The sequence below is a fragment of the Schistocerca gregaria genome, chromosome X (genome assembly GCF_023897955.1).
Source record: "Schistocerca gregaria isolate iqSchGreg1 chromosome X, iqSchGreg1.2, whole genome shotgun sequence".
NCBI lineage: Eukaryota > Metazoa > Arthropoda > Insecta > Orthoptera > Acrididae > Schistocerca > Schistocerca gregaria.
In genome coordinates, this window is record NC_064931.1 from 221980596 (window position 1) to 222004887 (window position 24292).

The 24292-nt window shown below is 37.9% G+C and overlaps 1 long non-coding RNA gene across 1 annotated transcript in view; it reads left to right on the plus strand.

The window, feature by feature from the left end:
* Positions 1-12383: 12383 nt before the first annotated feature.
* Positions 12384-24292, plus strand: part of LOC126299145 (uncharacterized) — a 64923-nt gene continuing 53014 nt past the window's right edge. Inside the window, exons 1-3 of the long non-coding RNA XR_007552729.1 lie at positions 12384-12470; positions 15815-15912; positions 17541-17632. This is a non-coding gene — a long non-coding RNA (uncharacterized LOC126299145). The remainder of the gene's footprint in view (positions 12471-15814; positions 15913-17540; positions 17633-24292) is intronic.

Sequence of the window (24292 nt, forward strand, 5' to 3'; positions counted from 1 at the left end):
TGAACGCTCTGGCTGTAAACCATGCCGTTTCGCTCTTTCGTTTGCTGTCATTTATCGCGATAAGCCATAGCATAATATGAATTCCCCATATTTATAACATTCACGATAGGAATTCCCTGTCCATGTGAAACAACAGTTGTATAACGAAAATTAAAGATTACACTGCAGTGTAATAAATACTTTATATCAGTAGCTGCCAGTCCAATTTATCCCACAAACGTAAGTGACAAGGTAATGCTCTGCTTCACTGAAGAGTCACCTTTTGAATTCAAAGGAGTGAGTGAACAGGAAATAGGTACGATAATGACGAAAAAGTACTCATCAGGTTGGGATGATATCTGTAGTGTTGTGGTTAAATAAATGTAATTAAAAATAGTTAAAGTAATAACTGTTAGTTACCCAGTTAACTGTAGTACCAGAGAACACAACTTTCCAAACGTATTGAAATGGAACACAATTAAACCACTGCATAAAAAATAGTACAAGGAAGAGGATTCAAGCTTCAGGCTGATATTATTAATGCACGTCTTCAGCAAAGTGTTTGAAGCTGTATTACTGACACAATTTCTCGAAAAGTAAATTGCTGACAGACACAGCACAACCTCAAAAAGGATGACAGCACTGCCACAGCAACTACAGAACTTATTTATAAAGTGTATCATGTCTTTGATCAAGATATGCAAACAGTACGCATATTTCTAGACCTCACTAGAGCCCCCGACTCGGTAAACCAAGAGTTACTCTTCAGTAAACTGTAGGCTCACGACATAAATGCCATGTCTATGCTGACAGCTTATCTAGTTAACTCCAAGCAGTGTACAAAGCTAATTTACAAAATCAATGATGAGGTCGTAATTTCCAGTGCAGATATGAAACAGTTAACATCGACATCTACATCTGCATTACTATACTGCAGTTCACACTTGAGTGCCTGACAGAGGGTCCATCGAACCACGTTCAGACCATCTTTCTACCATTCCATTCTCTAACAGAACATGAAGGAAAACGAACACTTAAATCTTTCTGTATAAGCACTGTTTTGTCTTGTTTTATTGCGATGATCATTTCTCCCTATGTATATTGGCGGCAAAGATAGTTACTGGTTAAAATCTCGCCACAACGAGAAATGTATAATGATCGCCATCCCAACTCGCTTATCATATTCATGAAACTCTCTTCCCTATTTTGCGGTAATACTAAACCAGCTGCCCTTCTTTGAACTTTTTCAGTGTCCTTCATCAATCCTATCTGGCAAGGATCCCATACAGCACAGCAATACTCTAGCAGAGGACGAAAACATGTAGTGCAGGCAGTCTCTTTAGTAGACGTGTTCTGTCTTCTAATTGTTTTACCTATAGATTAGATTAGATTAAATTCAGTTTTCGTTCCATAGACCCAAAAAATGACATGATTCTCGTGGGTGTGGAGCATGTCAGAAAGTATGGCATAAAAACATAAAACATTTGAATATAACACTTACTACCCTGATCATTTGTCAGGAGATAGTCGAAGACAAGTTAATACAATGCAGTAAACTGGGACAGCTAATATGTACAGATTTAACAACTTTCAGAATGAAACACTGTTATGCAATATTAATAAATTTGTCATATGCAAAATACCTAATCTTGACTGTTGTGACCAAGTGTTGCCAAAACTGAAATATAACAGATATTTTTAGTTAAGCTGACTTAACAGCATCTGTTAAGATATTGATTCACACAAGTCTTTGTTTGCCTTCTCCACAACATTATCTATGTGATCATTCCGATTTAAGTTGTTCGTAATTGTAATCCATAAGTACTCAACTGAATTCACAGCCTTTAGATCTGTGTGCTTTGCCATACAACCGAAATTTAGGGGATTCCTTTTAACAATCATGTGGATTTATGAACATTTTTCATTATTTAGAGTCAACTGCCGCTTTTCGCGCCATACAGATATATTGTCTACCACTCTGCAGTTGATTTTGATCATCTGATTACTTTACAAGATGGTAAATGACAGCATCATCTGCAAACAATCCTAGAGGACTACTCGCATTGCCTCCTAAATAGTTTATCCAGATTAGGAACAGCAGAGGGCCTTTAAGAATTCCTTTGGGAACGCTAGAAATCAGTCCTGTTTTACTCAATGGTATTGCGTCGATTACTATGTACTCTGACCCTTCTGCGAGGAAATTAGAAGTCTCTTGTGAGGAATGATGACAAAAGCCTTTTGGAAATCTAGAAATGTGGAGTCAGTTTGAGATCCCCTGTCGATAGCACTCATTACTTCATGCGAATAAAGAGCTACTTGTTTTCGAGACAAAAATATTTTCTGAATCTGTGCTGACCGTGTGTGAACAGATCGGTTTTCTTGAGGTAATTCATAATATTCCAGCACAGTACACGCTCCAAAATCGTAGTGCAAAACGACGTTTGTGATATGGGTCTGTGATTCATCGAATTACTGTTATTTCCTTCCTTGAGATGTGGTGTGATCTGTGTAACTTTCCAAGCCTTCGGTGCTGCTTATATAATTGCTAAGTATGGGGCTATTGTATCAACATACTCTGAAAGTAACCTATTTTGTATGCTATGTGGATCAGAAGACTTGGCTTTGTTAAGTGCTTGAAGCTGCTTTGCTACAACGAGAATATCAAGTTCTAAGTTACTTATGTCGGTAGTCGTTCGTGACTCGAATTCTGGAATATTTTCTTCATCTGCTTTGGTGAAGGAATTCGAGAAAACTGTGTTTGGTAACTCACACAAGGTGTACCCCAGGGCTCCGTTTTGGGCCCTTCTCTCTTTTGTGTGTACACAAATGATATAAAGCAACCTCTCATCTCTCAGTTAGTAACCTATTAAAATAACTCATGTCATTTTTTGCATACAAAACGATGAGTTAACGCTGGTTGCCACAGAGGGACTAGAAGAAATAACTACTTTTTTCCAGGATCATCAGCTAGAGGTTAATATCAGCAAATCACAGTTATTGCCATTTAAACTTGCAAATCCACAACAAACCTCTGTCAGTAATAAAGGTGGAATTGAAACAGTAAATGCAGAAGACTGTAGATTTCTAGGTATATACCTAAACGAAAGCCTAAGATGGTTAATCATTCCAATTTTATATGTAACTAGCGGACCTGACAGACGTTGTCCTGCATGATATTTGAAGTGATTAGTATATCAAACAAAGTATGAAATGAAAGACAAATAATACAATAATTTCATTATTCTTTGTTTTGAAATAACATCAATTTTTCTAAAAACAATTCTTTATAATCAATAATGTTTAATTTTATCTTAATGCGAGTTGATGAACAATATGTTTAGTCGATTCCTGAGTAGCATAAATGAATAAACTTTACGGTTTTCCAACGAGAGAACACACCACAAATAATTGGCCATGTGAAAAAACCGGATTTTCTAGATCCAACCCACAAACAGACATTGTTTGACCTTGTGACTTATTAACAGTCATGACAAATGCCAAACGCGTTAGAAATTGCAGACGTCTGAATGGAATGGGTGAGTCTGAAGGAGTCATTGGGATGCGTGGCAGGAGAACAACTTCACCTACAAATTTGTGGTTTAAAATTGTAGCTTCAAGAACATTGCCCATATTTTTTATGACAAATCTTGTACCGTTACATAGCTTAGGTGCATTTAAATTCTGAAGCAAACTGATAGGTGAGCCAATTATTAATTGCAAGTTATATGGTCGCAGTCCCGGTAAATCCAGCGAATTCAAAAATTCAACACGATTCCTGCTTCGTCAGGATCGCTAACAGTGTCGATCGATTTTACCAATATCTCATTGTCGGGACTGTTGTATTTTGAACAGCGCCAACATCGATATTTTTGCGGCTAAAATAGCTCGTTCACGAAGCCACGCATGATTAATACAATTAGCTTGTAAACCTGAATATATGCTTTCAATCAAAGCATCTTTTATATTTACCATGTTGCAGCAATTTCCTGGCAATTTTATGCATAGTGTGTCTCCATGCAATGGTATTGTTGAGTTTCCAGTGTTGAGCATTTGCTTGGAGAATGATATTGCCAGTGGGTCGTTTTACAGTTGAACACGTATATTTGCGTTAATCTTTCATTATTCTATCGAGAGCGCTTCAAGTGAATGCTTGTGGGCCATAGTGCATTCATCCCATAATTTTGCATTTTTCCAAAACGTTAGCCATACCGGAATGATTTTTTATGTTGCACACTGCATATGGATATGTGTGAATGTTGAACAGCAACTTGAGTGCTGAATGTGCAGTCCGTCCGCCATCAAGCAAAGTGGCTGCAATATATGATGTAGCAATCGATAACGAAATATGATTTTGTGATCGAATGCGCGCGTGTATTAGTGAGATGAGAAACGCTTTTCCAGTGCCACCTGGTGAGTCAAAAAAAAAAGAACCCACCTTGTTCTGCTACAATTGACAAATTAATTCGATCGTATGCATACTGTTGTTCATCAGTTGCTCAATAGTTTCAATGAAAGTAGTTAAAGAGACTGTATTGAACTGTGGTTCACGCTGAATCTCGCTGTTAATCATGTCTGTTGCTGGGCGGTTAGGTGAGGGCATACCAAAATGGATCAGTGGCATATTCTAAATCGGAATGCAAATATCTTCAATCTTTATTAGTGCCTCATCATATATTTCAGGCGAAACGTCGATATTGGGATCTTGATCAGCGATCCGAATGCGATGCAGAATGTCGTCGCTCATGGTATCTTTATATTTGTGCCAGAGGTCAGAAGCTTGAGATGGAAAACATTTCGTCAATAATATGGCGAATAATTGGCGAATTTGTTGAGGAGAGGAACTCAATGCTGCATCTGTAAGTGTAATATCCCAATGGTTGTCATCTTCCAGCAAATTTAATTCGCGACATGCATCATGACATGTGTCATACAAGATGCCATTGACTGTTCACAAATATTGGAAAGACGTCGGTCCTGGAACATTAAGCAACAATAAATGCAAGAAGAAACATTCGCGTTGCTTTGGATGGACTGTGTATAATCGGCCTAATGTATTTCCCATAAATATGCCGTTGTATCCTTCAACTGGAACACCTCGCTTTCGTGGTTGCCACTTCTTTGACTGCTTGTTTCATGTGAAATATCGTTGCACATCAGTATACGTTAATGTCTTTGCGAATTGACCGGCAATACCTGGTCGGCTGCATAGTTCGAAAAACTCAGTTAATGTTGTTTTTGGGACAATTGATGCACGTTGTAGAGCAGTCTCTTCTGTGAAATAAACACTCTGTTCATTTTCAAGGTGCACCGCCAAATGTATAACAGCAGGGTCTCTTTCGTGTATAGGAAAATCCAAAACACGTCAAACTGCTTCTGATGTATTGTCCCATTCGATACCGTGTTATTTCATCGTTTTCGTTAACATTGTGAACAGCAAATACATCTATATCACTGCCCTTATGGATATATTTTCATATATATTTTATGGACTTCACCTAACTGCAGAGCTCAATGTTTATGTGTGCTTTGTAGATCTTTCATAGCAATGGTGAATATGGAACCACCCAGTGATTGTCAATGCCAACTGTTGTACCGTTTGACATGCTTAATTGATGTGATTGACCGCCATGGTCAGTGTCTCTATGACGATACAATGGATCACCATCGATATTAGTGATTGTAAAATTTATACAATTTTTTGGAAAATGTTTCGTACATTTTCCTTTGTCCATGCACGCCGCCGTCATGTTTATAGCACCGAATGGACCATGGATCATATTAGCGGTAACAATCATATACAATTCTTGATCGATATTCCGATCTGGAATTTCTGCTGAGATAATTTTATCAATTTCTTTAGACTGTCTTTTGTCGATCAAATCAAAATATGCGCGTGTGGCAAACCTTGTTCTTGCCATTCAACAGAATATAGCCAGCAATGTGTTTTGCCAAATACAGAGGAATGTATAATCAAGTTCATCAACGATTTTAACATTTGTATGAAGACACATGCAGTGATATTGTGCCAATCTATTGCAGTTTGACCTGGTAATAACGCAATTTTAATTTCATCCCATTTTAGATTACACGTAAATGTAATGAACAAATCTGGTCGCCCGTATGCACGTACAAAAGTCATGGCCTCTTGAATATGTTCTTGCATATGACGTGGGCTACCAATATGTAATGATGGAAGAATATATGAAGTACCGATATCGTTGATATTAGTTATTCTATCTACGTTGCCAACAATAGCATCACGCAAACGAATGTATTCCTCAGCTCGAAGTTTCGCTTGATTATACCTGATGTATCGTAATCACTCGCTTTCAATTTTCTCATACATATCAACGGTATATTGATGAAACAGCTGGTGGCATCGGAGAATATTGTCTTCATTGGCACGAATAATCAACTGATATGCGTAGAAGCTCATCACGCTCGCTTTCTTGCTGCTTTCAGCACCTGCAAAGTAAAAATATAATTAAGACAAAAAGAAATTAATCGTGCATAAAAATAAAATATTAGGTATGACATGTGTAGATTGTACCTGTTGCTGGATTTCTTTGTTTGATATTTAAATGATACCCATATTCTCCTTCCCAAAATATCAGTGGATATTGCAAAGCATCATAAGAGCGATGACTGTCTTCAATCGTATGCATTGTGTCATCTCTGTGTTGGATTCGTATATCTCGAAGTTCAAATGCGTCGCCAACCATAACAACTGCAACTTCAGTAATAGTCGGTGCATTATATTAGCTCGCCTACTGCCTAGATGGTACTTTGTCTGCTTTGATGACGATCGTATAGTTGTCTTTTTGCAGTCTGTTTGAAACGGTACTGAACAACTAGACCAACTGGTTGTCATTCTGTAAAAACGCTTCTAAAATACCCACAATTTCTCGCACCTCCATCTGCTCGATACGGTTGTACTGGCAGCGTGCGTTTATTTGCTGCTCCTCGTCACCCATGAAGTAGGTTTGCAGGAATTTTGAATCGGTATCAGGCATCAGCATTAAAGAGCAAATTTGATGATACACTTGGCCCTGAATCTTAAACGTTGATTGAAAATTGCGACCATCCTCATTCTGTACGATTTTTGTTACCCCAAATGATGTCATTTAAAAGCACGAATTGAATTTGCGAATTTTACGCAAAAATTATTTAGATTGAGATGTAGCTCCAGACAATAGTATTTTCAATGGTTCTGGTGGCGAATTCAACGGTGGCAATACAACTTTTTCAGACGCGAAGCAGAAACAGGTAGATTCACCTTTGTATTTGAGTGCATGACAGTGTTGGCATTGTTTGTTCATTGCACCGATTACAATTTGTGAATGTGACGAATAGTCGATGTCCGACTCATATTCAAAGGCAAGGCGAAGAAGTGATGCACATATCAATGGGCGATACACTTGCAAACGCTGTTGTTCACATGTTCTGAATGTGTTGGTGACTTGTTGACGGGCCAATCTTTGCCTCAATGCATTAGCTCGAATGCGTTCATTGCATTGCTCTTGACTTTCATTAACACGTCTGATTGCAGCCTGGTTTCTCAAATTTTCATTGTCTGTGAATTGATGTTCTGCCGATCTATTTAACTGGCGGTTCTGAACTAATTGTGAATTCCGAATCCGTCGACCAATATTGTTTTACGTATGTAACTTATACGTGAATGTAATACACTTAATATTCACTGAAATGCGACACTTGAAATATCAAAAGACACTGTACAAAAAAATGAAAATGTCAAAATATCGAAACACATAATATAATACACTCAAATTAAAATGTCGAAAAGTAAACGAAATCCTATGCACATAACTTATATCTGAATATAATATGCTCAATATTGCACAAAAAAATGCAACGCCACCTACCGTGCTGATTTAAGAATGTAAATTTTCCAGGCCCCCACTTGAATGCATACACAAAAATTCATTCAAGTCGATCGAGCCGTTTAGTTGCAGTATAGATAAATAACCTAGATACTGACTGCAGCGCCATCTGCCAGGCTGCTTCGTGAATCTAAATCATCCAGGCTCCCACTTGAAAGGATTCACAAAAGTTCATTCAAATCGATCCAACCATTTAGTTGCAATATAGACAAATAACCTAGATTCCGACTGCAACGCCATCTGCTAGGCTTATTTGTGAATCTAAACCATCCAGGGCGCCACCCAAACACATACAAAAAAATTCAATCAAATCAGTCCAGCCGTTTAGGAGGAGTTCAGTGATATACACACGTACAGTAGAATTATGTATATAAAGATAAAATCAGTAGTTCCCTACCTCTAACCAGTCAGCTATCAAAAGTAGTTTCTAATCAGCCATTATCAACAATCTATTATGGGACAATTTTTGCACAGATTATTACAATTATGGGCTAGATAAGGGGCTGTGCTCCTGAAATATATCTGAACAGAATATTAGCCTGCGGAAAAGACAATCAGTATTACCCCTGGAATAGGGCGCACAGACTCCTTCTGGGAAGTCTTTGTACTTCATAAATACCTCAATCTACTCAGTGTATCTTTACAAATAACAACTTTTGTGGCACATCAAAACAAAACATCCTAGTTCTCTGATATGTGTGTCTATAATACAAGAAAGAAAGACTTCTGCCATAGACAAAGAACCAAACTAAAATCAACAGACCATATATCATGCATTAATAACCTGACACAGTATAATGGACCACAAAGCTCTGTAAGGTCTCACAAAGGGAATTTATTCAAAGTGAAACTGAAGTCAGTCTTGATTACAAAGTGCTTATCCTCTTAGAGTGAACATTAATATAAAGCTAAATTGAAATCTCTGTACATTTTAGTGTATAAAATCTCAATATTTGTAATAATTATGACATGACACGCAGTTCTGTTGTCTTACTAAGTACATGCAGACCAGTAAATAAAATGAATCTAGGGAAGAGTGGATACAGCATAACTTTCTATGCCGACGATCTCCAGCTCTACCTAAGCGTCAGACCTGAAGACATAAACACTGCAATCGCTCTGATGAATGATGATCTGTCTTCAGTAGTGACATGGGCGAAAAACCTGGGGCTTAAATTAAATGCAAAAAAGACGCAAGTAATCTTAATAGCCCATCAGAAATTAATAAGTTCAGATTTCCGCGAACGGTTACCTCCTGTTCTGCTCGAAGGTACTCCAATACCATATCAGAAAACAGTGAAGAACTTGGGTGTAACTTTGGACGAGCATCTCAACTGGGCGGAGAATACAGTCGCAGTGTGCCGAAAGACGTCTGCTTGTCTCTATGCTCTCAAAAAGTTTCGGAACATATTCCCACAGGACTTGAAACGCCAGCTCGTGCAATCACTCGTTCTACCGAATCTCCACTATTGTGATGTGATTCAACAAGGCATGAGTAGTGAAAACAAAATACAGCTAGAGCTAACCATGAATGCCTGTGTGCGTTACACCTGCAACATTCGCCGATATGATCATGTTAGTGCTTCATACTCCGAGCTAGGGTGGCTGCGGCCGGACAAACTGCGTGACTACCACACTCTGTGTCTACTTCACCGGCTCCTCGTCGCGCAAGCACCCCAGTACCTACCTTCAGAGATTAAAAACCTGTCATGCCATCATAATCGAAACACGAGGTCACTCTTATCTGGTATCCTAACTGTGCCCACTCACAAAACAAAAACTTTTGCAAACTCCTTCTCAGTTGCCGCTGTCCGCCTCTGGAACAAACTGCCCCTTACCTTGAGGAAAATTCAATCTACTGTTGCTTTTAAGAAGAAGTTGAAGCATTTCCTACTATCATCCGCATAAAATTCTCCACAAAATTAATGTGCAAGGCCAATCCTCTCATCTGTCAAATAGCAAAGCTAGCGTCTCCTATCTTGCTCCTGAGATGCCTTCCACTTCATCTATCTCTATTAGCCATGCAGTCTTCTTTTCCTTTATATTTTCCTTAATCGTGTTTCATCATGTCTCTCTATTCTTCTCCTCCCGTCACCATGAGTCTTCCTCATACTCCCTGCTGCCAGCACTCCTATCTAAAATCTTTCTCTTCAATAATGTATTTTTTGAGGTGTACCTTTCTAATTGTTTATCTCACTTTTTGTATTAGATGTAGTTTAACATGCCTACTAAAACATATGACTGTAAAATAAGTAGAATGCCTGGTTAGATGTAAGAGAGGGCCTGATGGCCCTAATCTTGCCAGGTTAAATAAATAAATAAATAAATAAAATAAAAAAATAATCTTTGAAATATGTGTCTGTTCATGCTGTTAGTTCCTCAGGGTGTAGTAAACAATTATACAAATTTTGGTAATAGTCCAGTTATTTTTGCAAGCAAGAGAAATTAAAATACGATTTCAGTCCTTTCGTTATCAATTTTTGTGGTATACAAATTCCAAGATTAGTCCAAAAGATTAGTACTGAAAATAATATAAGTTCTAATTTATGAATGTACAAACTGTGGTCTATCTTTTCTTTGTGTAACTTTTCATCTAAATAAAATACACTAAATACAGTTTGGTTTCATATTCAAAATGATCCTCTGAGGCAAGTGTTCACGGTGCCCTGTGTTACCCCAGTCTTAATTTAGAACAGAGGCCATCTTTAATAATTTTACATTTCTAAATGATTTTAAGTAAAATATCTATATTGTGTAAGGTAAGGACAAATGTTCTCAAACCTGACAGGGCTAATAGTGACAGAGAAAAAGTTCAGAGATGAGAAAAAGAAGTTTTGTTCAAAAAGAAGGGTAAGGTCCAGCTAAGCAGACATGTTGTTCAAAAGATAATCGCCTACGAAGCTCATACTTCTGGACACCCATGAAAGTCACATTACCAGTTATGTTATCAATATTGTCAGGGGACTAGCATCACTGTTCTGACATTCTCACAGCATTACTTTCACAGAATGCAGTCACTAAATATCATAACGTTTCGGTTATATACCTAAGAATAGCAATGTTCAACTGGGTGACACTGCAGTCAAGTCACCCAGTCACTATTTCAGAGATTAGTATGTTTCGTGGGGTAGCATTTATACATTTCTTTCACCAAAAAATATCACATCAGGCTTCAAGGTGCCTAGATTGACGTCATTTAACAGGTTGGCATACACTGACGAAAGTCGTAAGCTATTAGGAGTAACTGAGCAGCCAGCAGGATCTATGTCAAGCTGTGCTACACCTTCTCCTGTTGAATCTGTAGTTTTGCATGGTGCTTCACCTCCCACTGCAGGTGCAAACTTGACAGAAATGTCAACTACTGCAGACTGTTGTCAAAAGCTATGAGGTGATATGTAAGATCAAAGCAATACATATCTGCAGTTTCCACTAGTAATCTAGTCAAAGACGAATTGTAAGCAGCAGTGCTAGGTAAAATGGGACCAACAATATTGACCCAGAGCATGAAGGAATTGAAGGTTTCTGCAGAAACAAAATCGGTGATGATACCAACAGTGAATCAGAAACCCTTTCGCAAACTGCACTGGGACCTGAGGATGATGGATGCTCTGAAAATGATAATGATGATGATAAACCTTCCAAACGTTTACAGTTGATAAAGTGAGACCAGACGATTTTTTGTGGTTTATTTTGCCTCCTAGAAGACTTTTAAATATTATGTTGGCCAACTCAGGTTTGCAGTTGCGAAAGGGGAAGTATATGTTACATATCTGCAGAAGAATGGCTTATGATTTGTGTTCCCTGTTGCCCCAGATGAGTCAGTAGTGAAGATGTCGGTCTGATATTATTTGCCTCCTTGCCTCTGCAAAAACACAAAATTCCAAAATTCTGCTCAGATAGTTTGAATATAAAGCATGAAAGTAACAGTGACCACACTACCTCCCCCCCCCCCCCCCCTCTTCCCCCCTGTTTACCTAAACCTACTCTGTACGAAACTTGTAAAAAATTACTATGATGTTTGTAAAAGTCGTCTGTTGTGGTGGTGCCATAAAAAAATGCCAAGAATAAAGTGCAGCCCATCTCTAACCTACGAGAAGAGTAATTTGTGATTCTCGATTGTGCAAACTGAAAACCAGCTCAAAACTGACAGAAAAAATACATGACGAAGAAAAGTAGGTGTTTAGGGTGACATACTGATTGTTAGAAATTAAAAGGGAATGAGTCGACGAATATAAGCGGATGGACTTACGAGGGAGGAGAAAAGTCATTTCTTTTGAAGAACAGCCTAGGCAACGACGTAAGACGAAACAAAGATAACGGAAGAGGCAGACGGCAGAGCATATGTGCATACATAAAGCTGGCAATATTAGTGGCTTTTATTTATTAATTACGAAGAAGACTGATAATAACTTCCTACCTCATAAACGGGTAATTCTACGAAAGTACCGGTAACTGCAATTCAGTCCGTTGGCTGCACTGCCTCCCGTTCTAAATGTAATCTCTGCTATATTTGTTTACCTTTGCGTTTAAATAAAAAAAATGTCCCGAGTGATTTAACGACGCTGAAGGTTGCCAAAAATATGAACTGCTGTAAGTACAGTCGTCTAGTCTTTGTATTTTTATTCATTGGTGTGTCGTGAATTGACGGGGTGTACGTGTGGGCAAGTTTTACTATTAGAAAGGAGCAGTGCTTCAGAAATATTTCTGTGAAGTAGAAGAAACTATTCGAACGGAAATTGTTTCATTTGTGTTGTGAGGAAATATTGTTTTGAGAATCTGCCTTTGCAAGTACATTGGCGAAGAAAGGTTAGATAACGAATACAGGCCTTCGGTAATAAATAGGAAGTAGATGAACATCAGGTTTTCTAATTGTTTGAAAAGAATATAAGGAGCCCTCGTTACGTTCCTGTTAATTTCGAAGTTCAATCATTCTTTGCTCAGAATGCAGAAAGGTTCGCAGTCGAAGAGCACTTTTCATACAGATGTAACTGCGTAATTGGTTTTTCCCATAAGCAGTAAATTAGTTATAGGAACTCAAATCTTATGAGGTCCAAAATTTGTTCTTAAAAGCGATTTTATACATTCTCCTAACACATATCCTGGTAGTATTTTAAATGGAAGTTTATCTTGCATAAGCTCACATTATCCGTGCCTAATTACATAGTGAAATTTAAAAGTGGTTATTAGAACCAGGAAACGAAGCAGTTTTCAGAATAAGAATTTCTTGTCTGGACGAAGACGTTATCATAATTATGGTGGTCACCATGGCACTAAAGTCAGAACATATTGCATTTGTGCAGCCTTTAGTAGTAGTCGTAGTAGTAGTAGTAGTAGTACAATGCTGGAGTGAAATTGGAGGTTTCTTGTGTAACCTACCAAGAACCGTTTATTATGGCTAATAGGAAGTGCATTCATGTTGTTCAAGCACAAGGAGAAATATTTACAGTGGTATTCTTTTAGTGAATTTGAGAGTATTTTCAGTTTTCATAAAAATAAAACAACTTTCCAGTCTTTCAGACATTACTACGTACAGAGTGGAATGTTCCATGCAAATAGGAGCACTGTAAATTGGTAGCTTCTTAAAGTTACTGTTTGTGATTTGTGCATTCCTGAGGTATGTACAATAAAGGATGTAAATAAATATTGATTGATGGATATTTTTGAAATTTGCTCTGCGAATTCAGTAGAGGGCAATAGTAATGTTTATAAGAAATAAATTTGTTTTTAATTTTATAGATGTGGGGCAAATGTCTGCCAATGTCTATCCCATTCATATGTTGTCTGGTTCTTTGAAGCAGTTGTAATTTTGGCTACATTTGATTTCCTTGAAATGCATGTCACATAGGGGATTTCAGCCACAAGGCAGTGGTGTGTATACATTAGCTTGCCAACATGACAGATTCATCTAAGAAAGAAGCAGTGTGTGTTACACTATGCTGGTGATGTGGTCAGCATTCCCAGAAGACTACTGTGTTGATTTAAGGATGTTGTTTCAATGTAAACTTTCTTCAAGGGCCTACCAAGAGTATCCTGGAGTTACAGTGGGAGTCAGTGACACCAGTGGTGACCTTTGTTGCCATGCGAGGCACCTGACATGGTGACACGATATAGATGCTGGAGTTTACTGCTATGCATTGGATATCAAAAAATTTAAGAAAATTGACAGCAAGTTGGTTTTTGTATGAAATTAAGGTTAACTTATAAAGGGCACCAACTGCAGTACACGTATTCTATAGTACTTTGTTGAAGTTCTTGCTTCAGTCTGTGTGCTGAAGTGGTGCATTTTGTGGAATGTAGGCACTGAAAAGCAAGGGTAACTCTTTATCATCAGCTGCTAGATATTGTCTTAAGTGGTACTGGTGACTGTCTGGGAAACCCTGTGAAATGGAAAGTGATGTTACTCCTTCAGCTCATTGTGGACTCTTTCCTTCCAGCAATACACCATGCAGTCAACAGTATAACAGCTGTTCCTTAGCCAACATACGGCACCTCTTGCATAGCCTCCCTACTCACCAAATAGGCCAATAACAGAGCATGGTTATGAAACGGTCTCTCACAAAATGCTCACTATGCAGCTGTGTTTTATTTGATTCCACAATATACTTTTCTGTATAAATTATATCTGTGGAAATATGTTCAGTTTTAATTTGGTTATCACTTATATAACAGCTCAGTTTCCAATTGGCACCTACTTTTTGAGCCAGAGGTAAATTTGATAGAGACCTTCATTCTAGTCAGTCTGGAGACTGGTTTGATGCACCTCTCCACACTGATCTATCTCCTGCATTCCACATCATTTCTGCAGCAATGTTGCAATCTACATCAATCTGGATCTTTCGACAGCAGTCAAATCTCACTCCCCCTCAACAATTTTTACACCCTGAACTTTCCTTCATTAGCAAATTGACAATTCCTTTATGTGTAACTATGTCTCTACTCAGAGCCCCTCTTTTACTCACGTTGTACTGTAAATTACTTTTCTCCCAAATTCGATTTACTACTGTCTCATTGATTGTTCAGTCTGCCCACCTAATCAGCAGCATTCTTCTGTAGAACCACATTTCATATACTTCTTTCTGAAAAAAGTGATCCACTGTCATGGAGATCAACTGACTTACATTCACAATCGACATAACCAGTGTCGATCGGGCAGTGGTCATCTTAAGACTAAGTTGCATTGTTGCGTGGACCTCAGTGTTTCTTAGAAAAGGCTTTTCATAAACCTCTTATATTTCATTGACATGGGGGAATTTAATAAAAACATTTGAATTTTGTGTGTAACATGCTACATAAAGAAGCTGATTGTGACAACATTAGTGCAGGTATACTGGAATGATGTGACATGTAATAAATTTGGTTGGACAACTATATGGAGAACTATTTAGTAAAGGTTACTGGCAGTAAAACAAATGATTTGGAACTCGAGAGACAAGGAGAGAGGAAAGAAGATGGAGTAACAGACTAAGTGGTATGGCTGACTAAGAAATCAGAAAGGGAATATATAAAAAAAAAAAAAAAAAACCCTTGTCCAGTTAATCTACCTATACACTTAAGTTGCTCTGTGTTGTTCTTCACTTTTCTTCCTCTTTATTTTCTGTGTCCACTTTTAATCTGTGGATTCAGATCAGTTTATTAAAAAGTGTGTAATCACTATTGTTATAGGCCTAACTGTTAACAGGTACTGTATTTGTTTCTTTATGCTGTGATTTCCTTTTTCTCTCTTTGCCTATCCTTTACTTTTCATTGCTCTCTCTCTTCACTTCAGTATTAAACTCATGACAGTTTCACTGGTATCGTATTTCGCTTTTATTGGTTAGACCATAATTTTTGTAGTATTTATTGAGTGTAGGTATTTCATCTGTCATACAGTTGATGTTAATCGCCTTTGTCTTTCTGTGATGAAATCAGTTGAATGAGGAGAAACTCGTTTCCAGGTCCACACATGACAGCAGTGATGCTCAAGGTGCTGGAAAAAGCAGAAACCTTTGTTTCTGTAGTTCCAAGAATGTGCTATGAAGAGGCAGATTCAGCAGTAAGTGACAATAAATTTCTTTTTTTTTCTCTGTTTTACTCTTTTTGACGCAACTAGCAGCCATTTCTAGCCAAGCTATTATAAAAGAAGGTAAAGATCAAAATACTTAGCCTTGTCATCTCATAATGATAGACTACAGTCTAGGTTCATTAAATTGTGCACTGTTGATAGAAGTTTCAAAATATGAGGGTTGTACAATAAGCAAGGACCCACATTTTTTTTTCCTCAGATCATATTTATTGTTAAATCAGAACTTGGTGACAATATAAATCGTGTCTTGTCCGTGTCTTATGTTTCTACGTAGTTTCCATCACGTTCTATGGCCGTTCACCAATGTTATGGAAGTGCATGTGTTCCCTTCTGGTAAAAACTCTTGTCATGTAGGTGTAGCCATGTTTTCACTGAATGACTGTCATCTTCAAAGTGTGTTCCCCACAGAGAAACTTTAAGTGGCTCAAAGAGATTGAAGTCAAAGGGTGCCAGGTCTGGACTGTGGGGTGGGTGAGGCAATGATGTCCAACCCAGTTTGGTGATGTGTTCTCAGACTTAAGTGTGGGTGTGCATTATCATATTGGAGCAAGATTATTGCTGGATTCTTGTGTGATCGAACATGTTGGAAATGGTTCATGAATGTATTCAGAGTCTTCATGTATGCCTCTGAATTGATGGTTGACCCTCTTGGCATCACATCCATGAGAATGATGCTGTCACAATCCCAGAAGACTGTCACCATGACTTTTCTGGCAGAGGGGGTTGTGGTGAATGAGGATGTCACTCCATGCACTGCCGTTTTGTTTCCAGCACAAAGTGGTGCACCCAGCTTTCTTCTCCCATAACGATCGGTGACAGAAAGGCCTCTCCTTCAGCCTTGAAACACTCCAACAATTCAGATGAGATGGCCTTTCTTTGAATCTTGCGGTCCACTATGAGCATTCGTGGAACCCATCGTGAGCATGTCTTCGAATATCAGTCTCGATCATTGCAGATGCACTTCCAATGTTGACTGACAACTGTAGAGCCAGTTGTTGAGTTGTGATGCGCTGGTTGGCATGAACAATGGCATCTGCAAGATTCAGCGTGTCTGGAGCAGTGACTGTGACAATGTCCTGAGCATGGCTGATGATGGAGCTCTGTTTCTGCATTTCCGGAAGCTGTAATTTTATTCACCCATTGTTCAACTGTACTACTAGCAACTGCAGCATCGCCATACACTGCACACAAACATTTATTAATGTTCACAACAGTTTCTTTACCCGCACACAAGAATTCAATAACAGCACGCTGCTTGTAATGTGAGTCTTACGTAGATGCCATTTTGATGCTGTACTACGGCCCTGCCATCTTCCAGAACGGTTCAAAAGTTCACTGACGTGCGGAAAAAACATGGAAATGTGAAGCACCAACAAGGATGTTTGTCTGTGTGTATTAATGGCTTACAAAAAAGTGTGGCTTTAATGACCCTCTTACATTATGTACAGTACTTCGTTTGTGAACTTTCTCTTAACCACCTAAGGAGGCATTCACTCTTTTATCACAAGGGTCTATCAATGCATTGTGGGAACACACAGCTTATGTCTGTAATAAGTTTCTTTTCTATACAACTTTTAATGTAATTTTTTGGTGTACAGGAGGCCAAAGGAATGACTAGAAAACTGAACTGTTCGTTGCGTCTTCAGATGGACGGCAAGTGAACTAGCGAATATGATCCAGTGAACTCAAAGTAAGTGTAACTCTGAAGAACATTTATTGTGTCATTGCTTCAGAAAAGGGGAGAAAGTTAAATAATGATAGAAAAAATAAAAAAAGGTTTATAGGAACTTAATTTGTGGTCCCTCATATAAATCACAAAAGACAATTTATCTTTTTTTAAAAATCAGTTTCCCGACTGGTTGGATGCAGCCTACCACAAATTTGTCTCGTGTGCCAACTCTCCATCTCACAGTAACACGTGAAACCTTCATCTCAATTATTTGTTGAATGTATTATTATGTCTTCATCTCCAGATTTTACCCTCTACATCTACCTCTAGTACCATGCAAGCTATTCCTTGATACCTTAAAACATGCCCTATCGTCCTGTCCCTTCTTTGTGTCAGTGTTTATCATGTTACTTTCTTTGCCGAGTCTGTGGAGAACGTTGTCATTACCTTACCTATCACTTGGCATTTGAAATGTAATGTATTGTGAAATATGTGTTTTCCCACCAAAAAATCCACAGCCTTGTTGTTCTTGTCTTCAGTCCTGAGACTGGTTTGATGCAGCTCTCCATGCTACTCTATCCTATGCAAGCTTCTTCATCTCCCAGTACCTACTGCAACATACATCCTTCTGAATCTGCTTAGTGTATTCATCTCTTGGTCTCCCTCTATGATTTTTTCCACAGCCTTAATAATGGGTCATATAAAGTGCAGTAAAATTTGTACAGCAGTAGTTGTTTCTATGGGTAAGACCAATGTAACAAAGGATCAGACTGTCAGTATGACACAAGCAGTATTTAGTACTTGAGCCTCATGAAGGCTTTAATGTCAGTACATCTGACACGTGGAGTATAATAAAGACATTTGGTATTCCACTGCAAAATACTGTGTCAAGAAAATGTGATAGTCATACTTGTTTGTTAGAATAGGGTGGAATTTCGCAGTGTCATTATCGGTCAGGAACACAGTGTAGCAGAAACTGTATTACTGAAAATAGAAGTCTGCATTAGAAATTGGAATAGTACCTCTTCACCGGTGTTCCCATTATTGAAAACACATTGAGCAGTCAATAAACGAAATTATATAATAATCCTGTAACATTAACTCAAGGAAAAGTTCCATATTGTGATATGAGGAAAGAATATTTAGCATTTTGTGCATTACTAGGGAAGTAAATATGTATTTTCTACTTTCATCCTTAATGACCTGGCTCTTAACAGGAAATTAAACTGTTATAAATGCATTTTTTTTTAAATTTTGTGCAGATGAATAGGTTTCTGAATACACTTTTCCAAGGAACTATGAATGTGGGAGAAAGAGCACAACTAGTATGGAGTTCTTTTTCCCAAAAAACTTTTCCCCACTGTGAGTGATTTGTAGTCTTCAGTGTGTGGATGACCTAGAAAATTTCATTTTGGAGCACATCTTTCAATTTTCATCATTAATTGCGTGAAACTGATAACGTTAAGGAGAAAGTTATAATATGAAATTTTATTTTGATACTGTTGCCACATTTTTTGTTGTTGTATGTGATAAAAGTATGTGTATACTGTAGAGCTTAAAATGTTAGAAGAATAGGACAATTGTCATGGACCTGTTCTTCTTTGCAAGCTTTTTGGATCTAAGGTGATTGTGAGCTATTAACTGTCTCTTGGGAACTCACAGCTTTCAGTTTTTTCGACACTACGTTTTGTATTGTGATAACTTGTAGATTTGTAACAAACATACTACTTCCTTCGGTTTTTGATCCTCTAACATAGGACAACACTTGGCTGCATTCCCGCAAGTCATTTTAACATAAGATGCACTGGGTAAAACTGTTTCACATGATATAAATATTGATTTTTGTCTCTTGCATTTCCCTGTTTTCTCTTTGATTTGTACCATGTGTTTGCCTTCTCATACTTTTCACTTAAAATTTTCTATACATTCATTTTATCAGTAGATATCTCTTTAAAAAGTAATACCTAGATCTGATGAAATGAAATTGTTTTTTTGTTTAACAAAGCTTGAGCTTAAAATTATTTCTTATTTCTGATTTTTACACTCTGATAAAGAAAGGGTTATTCAGTAAGTAAGGTCTGTTCTCTTATAAAACATTAAGCATCACAGATTTTTTTCAAAGAACTACTTTTTAATTCCTCAAGTTTTTATATTTTCTGACAGCTTGCATGTTAAATCTAACATTTGTCGTAATATTCTACAAGCTTTTGTATCTGTAAGTCAGACATCAGAAGCATGTGAGGTTTACCAGTCTTTAACTTAGGATGTATACAACCTGGGAAATCCAGGAAAACCCCAGGAATTGTTTAGAATTCCGGTAATTTTTCATTGTTTTAGTTTTCAGTTAATTTTTTGTGATTTTTGCCTGGTAAGAACAACACTAACAAAGGATATTACTGTACCCCGCTACTGCAGAATAATACTGCAGCAACAAAACATGAAGGAGAGGGGGGGGATAAAATAAATTAAGTTGCAAAGGAAATGCGACGTATACAACAACAGTGCTCATACAAGTGTCTGCCAACAGTAAAGTGTGTCAAAGGCTTCAGGAACACTATGCAGTGCTTAATAACAAACTGCCTCCGATGAGCGTGACCTGACAACTGTTTAAATTAGATTCGTTTGAGCAGTTGCGGGCGGGCTCTTGTGCATGTGCAGTTGAGTTGCGTATGAGTAGTACCTTCTCCCGCTTCTGGTTACAGAAGTGTGGCTGGGCGCCACTATTTAATATTGCTCTTGTTCGGAAATATCGTAGATCTGGGGCTGATGCACAGAGCAGTTTGAGTTGTGGTGGGGAGGTGGGTCGTCCCCACATGACCTGTGTTTATGTTCAGTGATTTTGTTGGTTCCTCTTCGTTCATTGCTCTCACGTTAAATGATAACAAAACGGGTTTTTGTGGCCAGGAGCTATCAAATCAATTAAAATACGTTCGCATAATTACAGCAGTCTAAAATATGTTAATAGTTTCAGATTTTATTTCCACCTCTGACAGTGAAGCGTTAATCGCCTTACATTACAATGAAATTATTTTTGCCAGTTTGCTAAAGAGATTTGGCTTTTATTAATCCTTTCTACTGAGGCAGTCAATTTATTTGAAACAAAGTGTTTTATTTCACACTATTGGCTAGTTTCAACTGTTCGCTGCATTTAAAGTGCACTGTGGCATTATGCTATAATAAAGAACCAAACATGAGTACTCCAAGAAAATTTACATACAGATGTGCATTTTAAGCCGAATTATGCATTTTAGTATGAGTCGTTAAAATCCCGACGGTCTTGAAGTGTCCTTTGATGTCTTGTTTCTTTTATGACATAATGTAAGATCTTTTAATGTTTACACGCACTAAGATATGGGCTTCCTGCGTCACCGTAGCTGCGCAAGCGTGGTGATGCCAGTTATCTGGCGCTTTCTTGCAGCTACTGAAATGAACCTATTTCTCACAGGTCACGGGAAAATATTGCTAAGGTGGTTTGAAAAGCGTTACATTCAAAGCAGATTTCCTTTTACGCAAGATTAACTATGTGCGAGACTGTACGATGAATTTCTTAAATCACAAGGCATTTGAGTCTCATTTAAAAATCAACTCTTTGAGGACGACCATTTAGAAGAATTTCGAGCTCAGAAGATGAGACATTTGCATCGTAATTAAAAATTTTGCTGGCACATTTGTGTGATGTATCTTAAAGTGTAACAAGCAAAGAAGATCAACATTATATGTGGAAGATTAGCTTCTCTTCCAACTTATTAATCTTAGAGACCAATATTATATGTGAATGCTATGTATATTAATTTAAGCCATTAACTTTTCTTATTTGTGTATTCGCGCTACTTAACAGTGATCTTGCTATTGGCTGACTACATCGCGTGCCGTATTGCTGTCATCAGCTGGCAAGATCACGTGAATGAGCTATGACGCTTACAAAAGCTCATCACAAACTCGATTTCAATGCTTCGGAAAGTGATGTGCGTTGTTTGGTGGAATTCAAATTTATATCTTAGTAATAAGATACACCCTGTTAACTGCTTCTTTCACCTCATCATCTGTTGTGAAGCACTTGCAACCGTGAAACTCATTTAGATAGTAAAACAAATGAAAATCACCCAGCCCAGTTGTGGACTGTACGATGGGTGGACAATCTGTTTCAATCCAAAACGATCTGACTAGATCTTGGATGTGAATGGCAGAATGGGGTCTGGCATTGTCATGCAGCAACAAAACTAGTAAAGTCAGAAGACCAAGTCACTTATACTGTATTGCGTGTTGAAGTTTAGTCTGTAAGCAGCAGCATTTATTGTTGTCCCTTCCTGCATAAACCCCATCAACAAGGCTCATTGTGTATCGCAAAACGTGATTGCTATAACCTTGCATGTTGAGGTTATCTGCTTGACATTGACGATGTTGACTTTAACTGGTACTGTCATGTGACACCATGCCGTTCATTGATGGTTTACACTCTTGGATCATGTGAGAAACCCATGTCTCCTCCTATGTGACAGTGTTCCCTAAAACTTGATTATCTTCCTTTTGATATTGCTCCAAAACCTCAAGAGCACAGTCCATTCATCCCATTTCATGTTTCACAGTAAGCAGCCTGGGAACCCAACAAGTGCAGAATTTGCTAAATTGAAAGTTTTTGAGGACAGTTTAGTGCTGAGTTGTTCTACCTACACTAGGAAATTCCAATGCTAAAGTTGAAATTGTGAATCATCAGTCTTCATGCATCTTTTCGTCCATGGCTTTGATCACATTTTATATAATCACGGATGGTCGATCACACTGGGGCTATGCATATCGCTTACCTATTGATGAATTTCCACTGCTGCAACATTACTTCTGTCAAAAAACTGACCGCTGACCGTATTTCAGTTCGTGGGCCGATCATTTGTTTTAAACATTCTGAAGTGACAATACAAACAGCACACTATGATGATACTAATCCAAATGATGTCATTTAATAAGCAAAGGTGCCAGGAGTCAGTGTGCATGTGTGTTTGTATGTTGACTCGGCATTGAATTAGTTATGATGGTTCGGTCCTCACTTTGCGAATGACCCTAGATTTGAGAAATGTTAATATTGATGGAAAAAGATTTTAATGGGGCTAAATTAAATTATTCCATTGTTGTGGTTTATGTTAATTTGTTTTGGAATCCAGAGATACACCTTGTGTTGTAAGATTTAGTATGTCAGGGCACTATCCTCAGGAGATGGTTGCAAAAATCATCTTTCCACCCAAATTCATTTTTCCCTGACTTAAAAATTCATGTAAGGGAAATGCCAAAATACTTATTTTAGAAAGGAAGCTGCTAATATCCTTGCTTAGTCTGAACTTGTGCTGTGCACATGATGGCCTCATTATGAAACACTCTGTTAATGTGTAATAAAAAATTAGGCATTCATATCTCAAATTTACAAGAAAAATCTTCTGTTAAGGTGTATGTATAATGGATTTTCAAAATCCCAGTTTACACCTAGATTCAAACCAGTAGGCTTCCCCGTTACCCAACTAGATCACAGCCTGTCCAATCAAACTGCTTTAACCATACTCTACCTCCCCACACTCCCTGTTTATTACTGTGAACACAGAGCACAATACAAAACAGTCATCACCTTTTCAGAGAGTAATAAAGTGAAATAAAAGCTTCCTTCTACCTGAAGGTTGATTTGGACACTACACGGCTTTTCTAGGCATGGTATTTTGAGAAGTTGTATGCCATTGCCATAACCTTAACTGGGAACTGGCTCACCCATTTAATTACAGTGGCATCTAAGGTTTAACAGAAAAGTCAAAGCATACTGACTCAGGAGAATGTGGGTAAGACAGTGTTCTTGTTCGACAGTCTTGTGCTCCTGTTCACTATATTTTTCATGACACATTACAACCTTTGGTACTGACATCTTAATAGTTAACTCATTGTCTAACAAGCACAGGAAGCAGGAAGCTAACCAATAATAGATATTCGTTGAGATGTTAGTTGGAGCAGTTTTGCTGTTCTTACTGAGAAGAATGTGTGCCTCAAACATAAATGAGTTCCATGTGGGTGATAGGTGCTGCTGTAGCTCAGTTTTAGTTTATAGTCTCATTCAGAGACTGTTTAACAAACATGGTGATAGTTTAATGCATTCTACGAAAATTGTAACGAATATTAGGGTCAGTGATAAAATGTAGTCTCACAGTAAAAGCGGATTTGACCCCCATAAGCGACACAGTGGGTTACTGTAAATGAAACTTTCCACCTTTAAAGTGTGCCAGGATTAACAAACACTGTGGATATTAGCAAGAAATGCCTGTGATCGCTTTTTTTTAATCACAACTGGAGGCAACTTGCTTACCACCTTTCTTCTAAAGATGTCCCGTAGCCATTGTCCTGCTTGATTTCTTCTCCATTGGTCATGACCTCTAATGCTTGTGCCATAAACAGTTCATATTAATGTGACAGTTGGGCAGGTTCAGATGCTAAGTACAATAAGAATCATAAAATAATTTTAGGATGCCAACAAATTTGGCTTTTATTTCTTTAATCACGAAATTAGTAAAATGATTTGTAGAGCCAGTCTCTCATTAATATTCATAACAAGATTCCTGCTCATTAATCACTAGTTCCTGAGTACCTCAAAAGTCACAAATGCTTCGCACGATCTTAGAATCAACATGAGATCACACAAATGTTTTCCAAGGC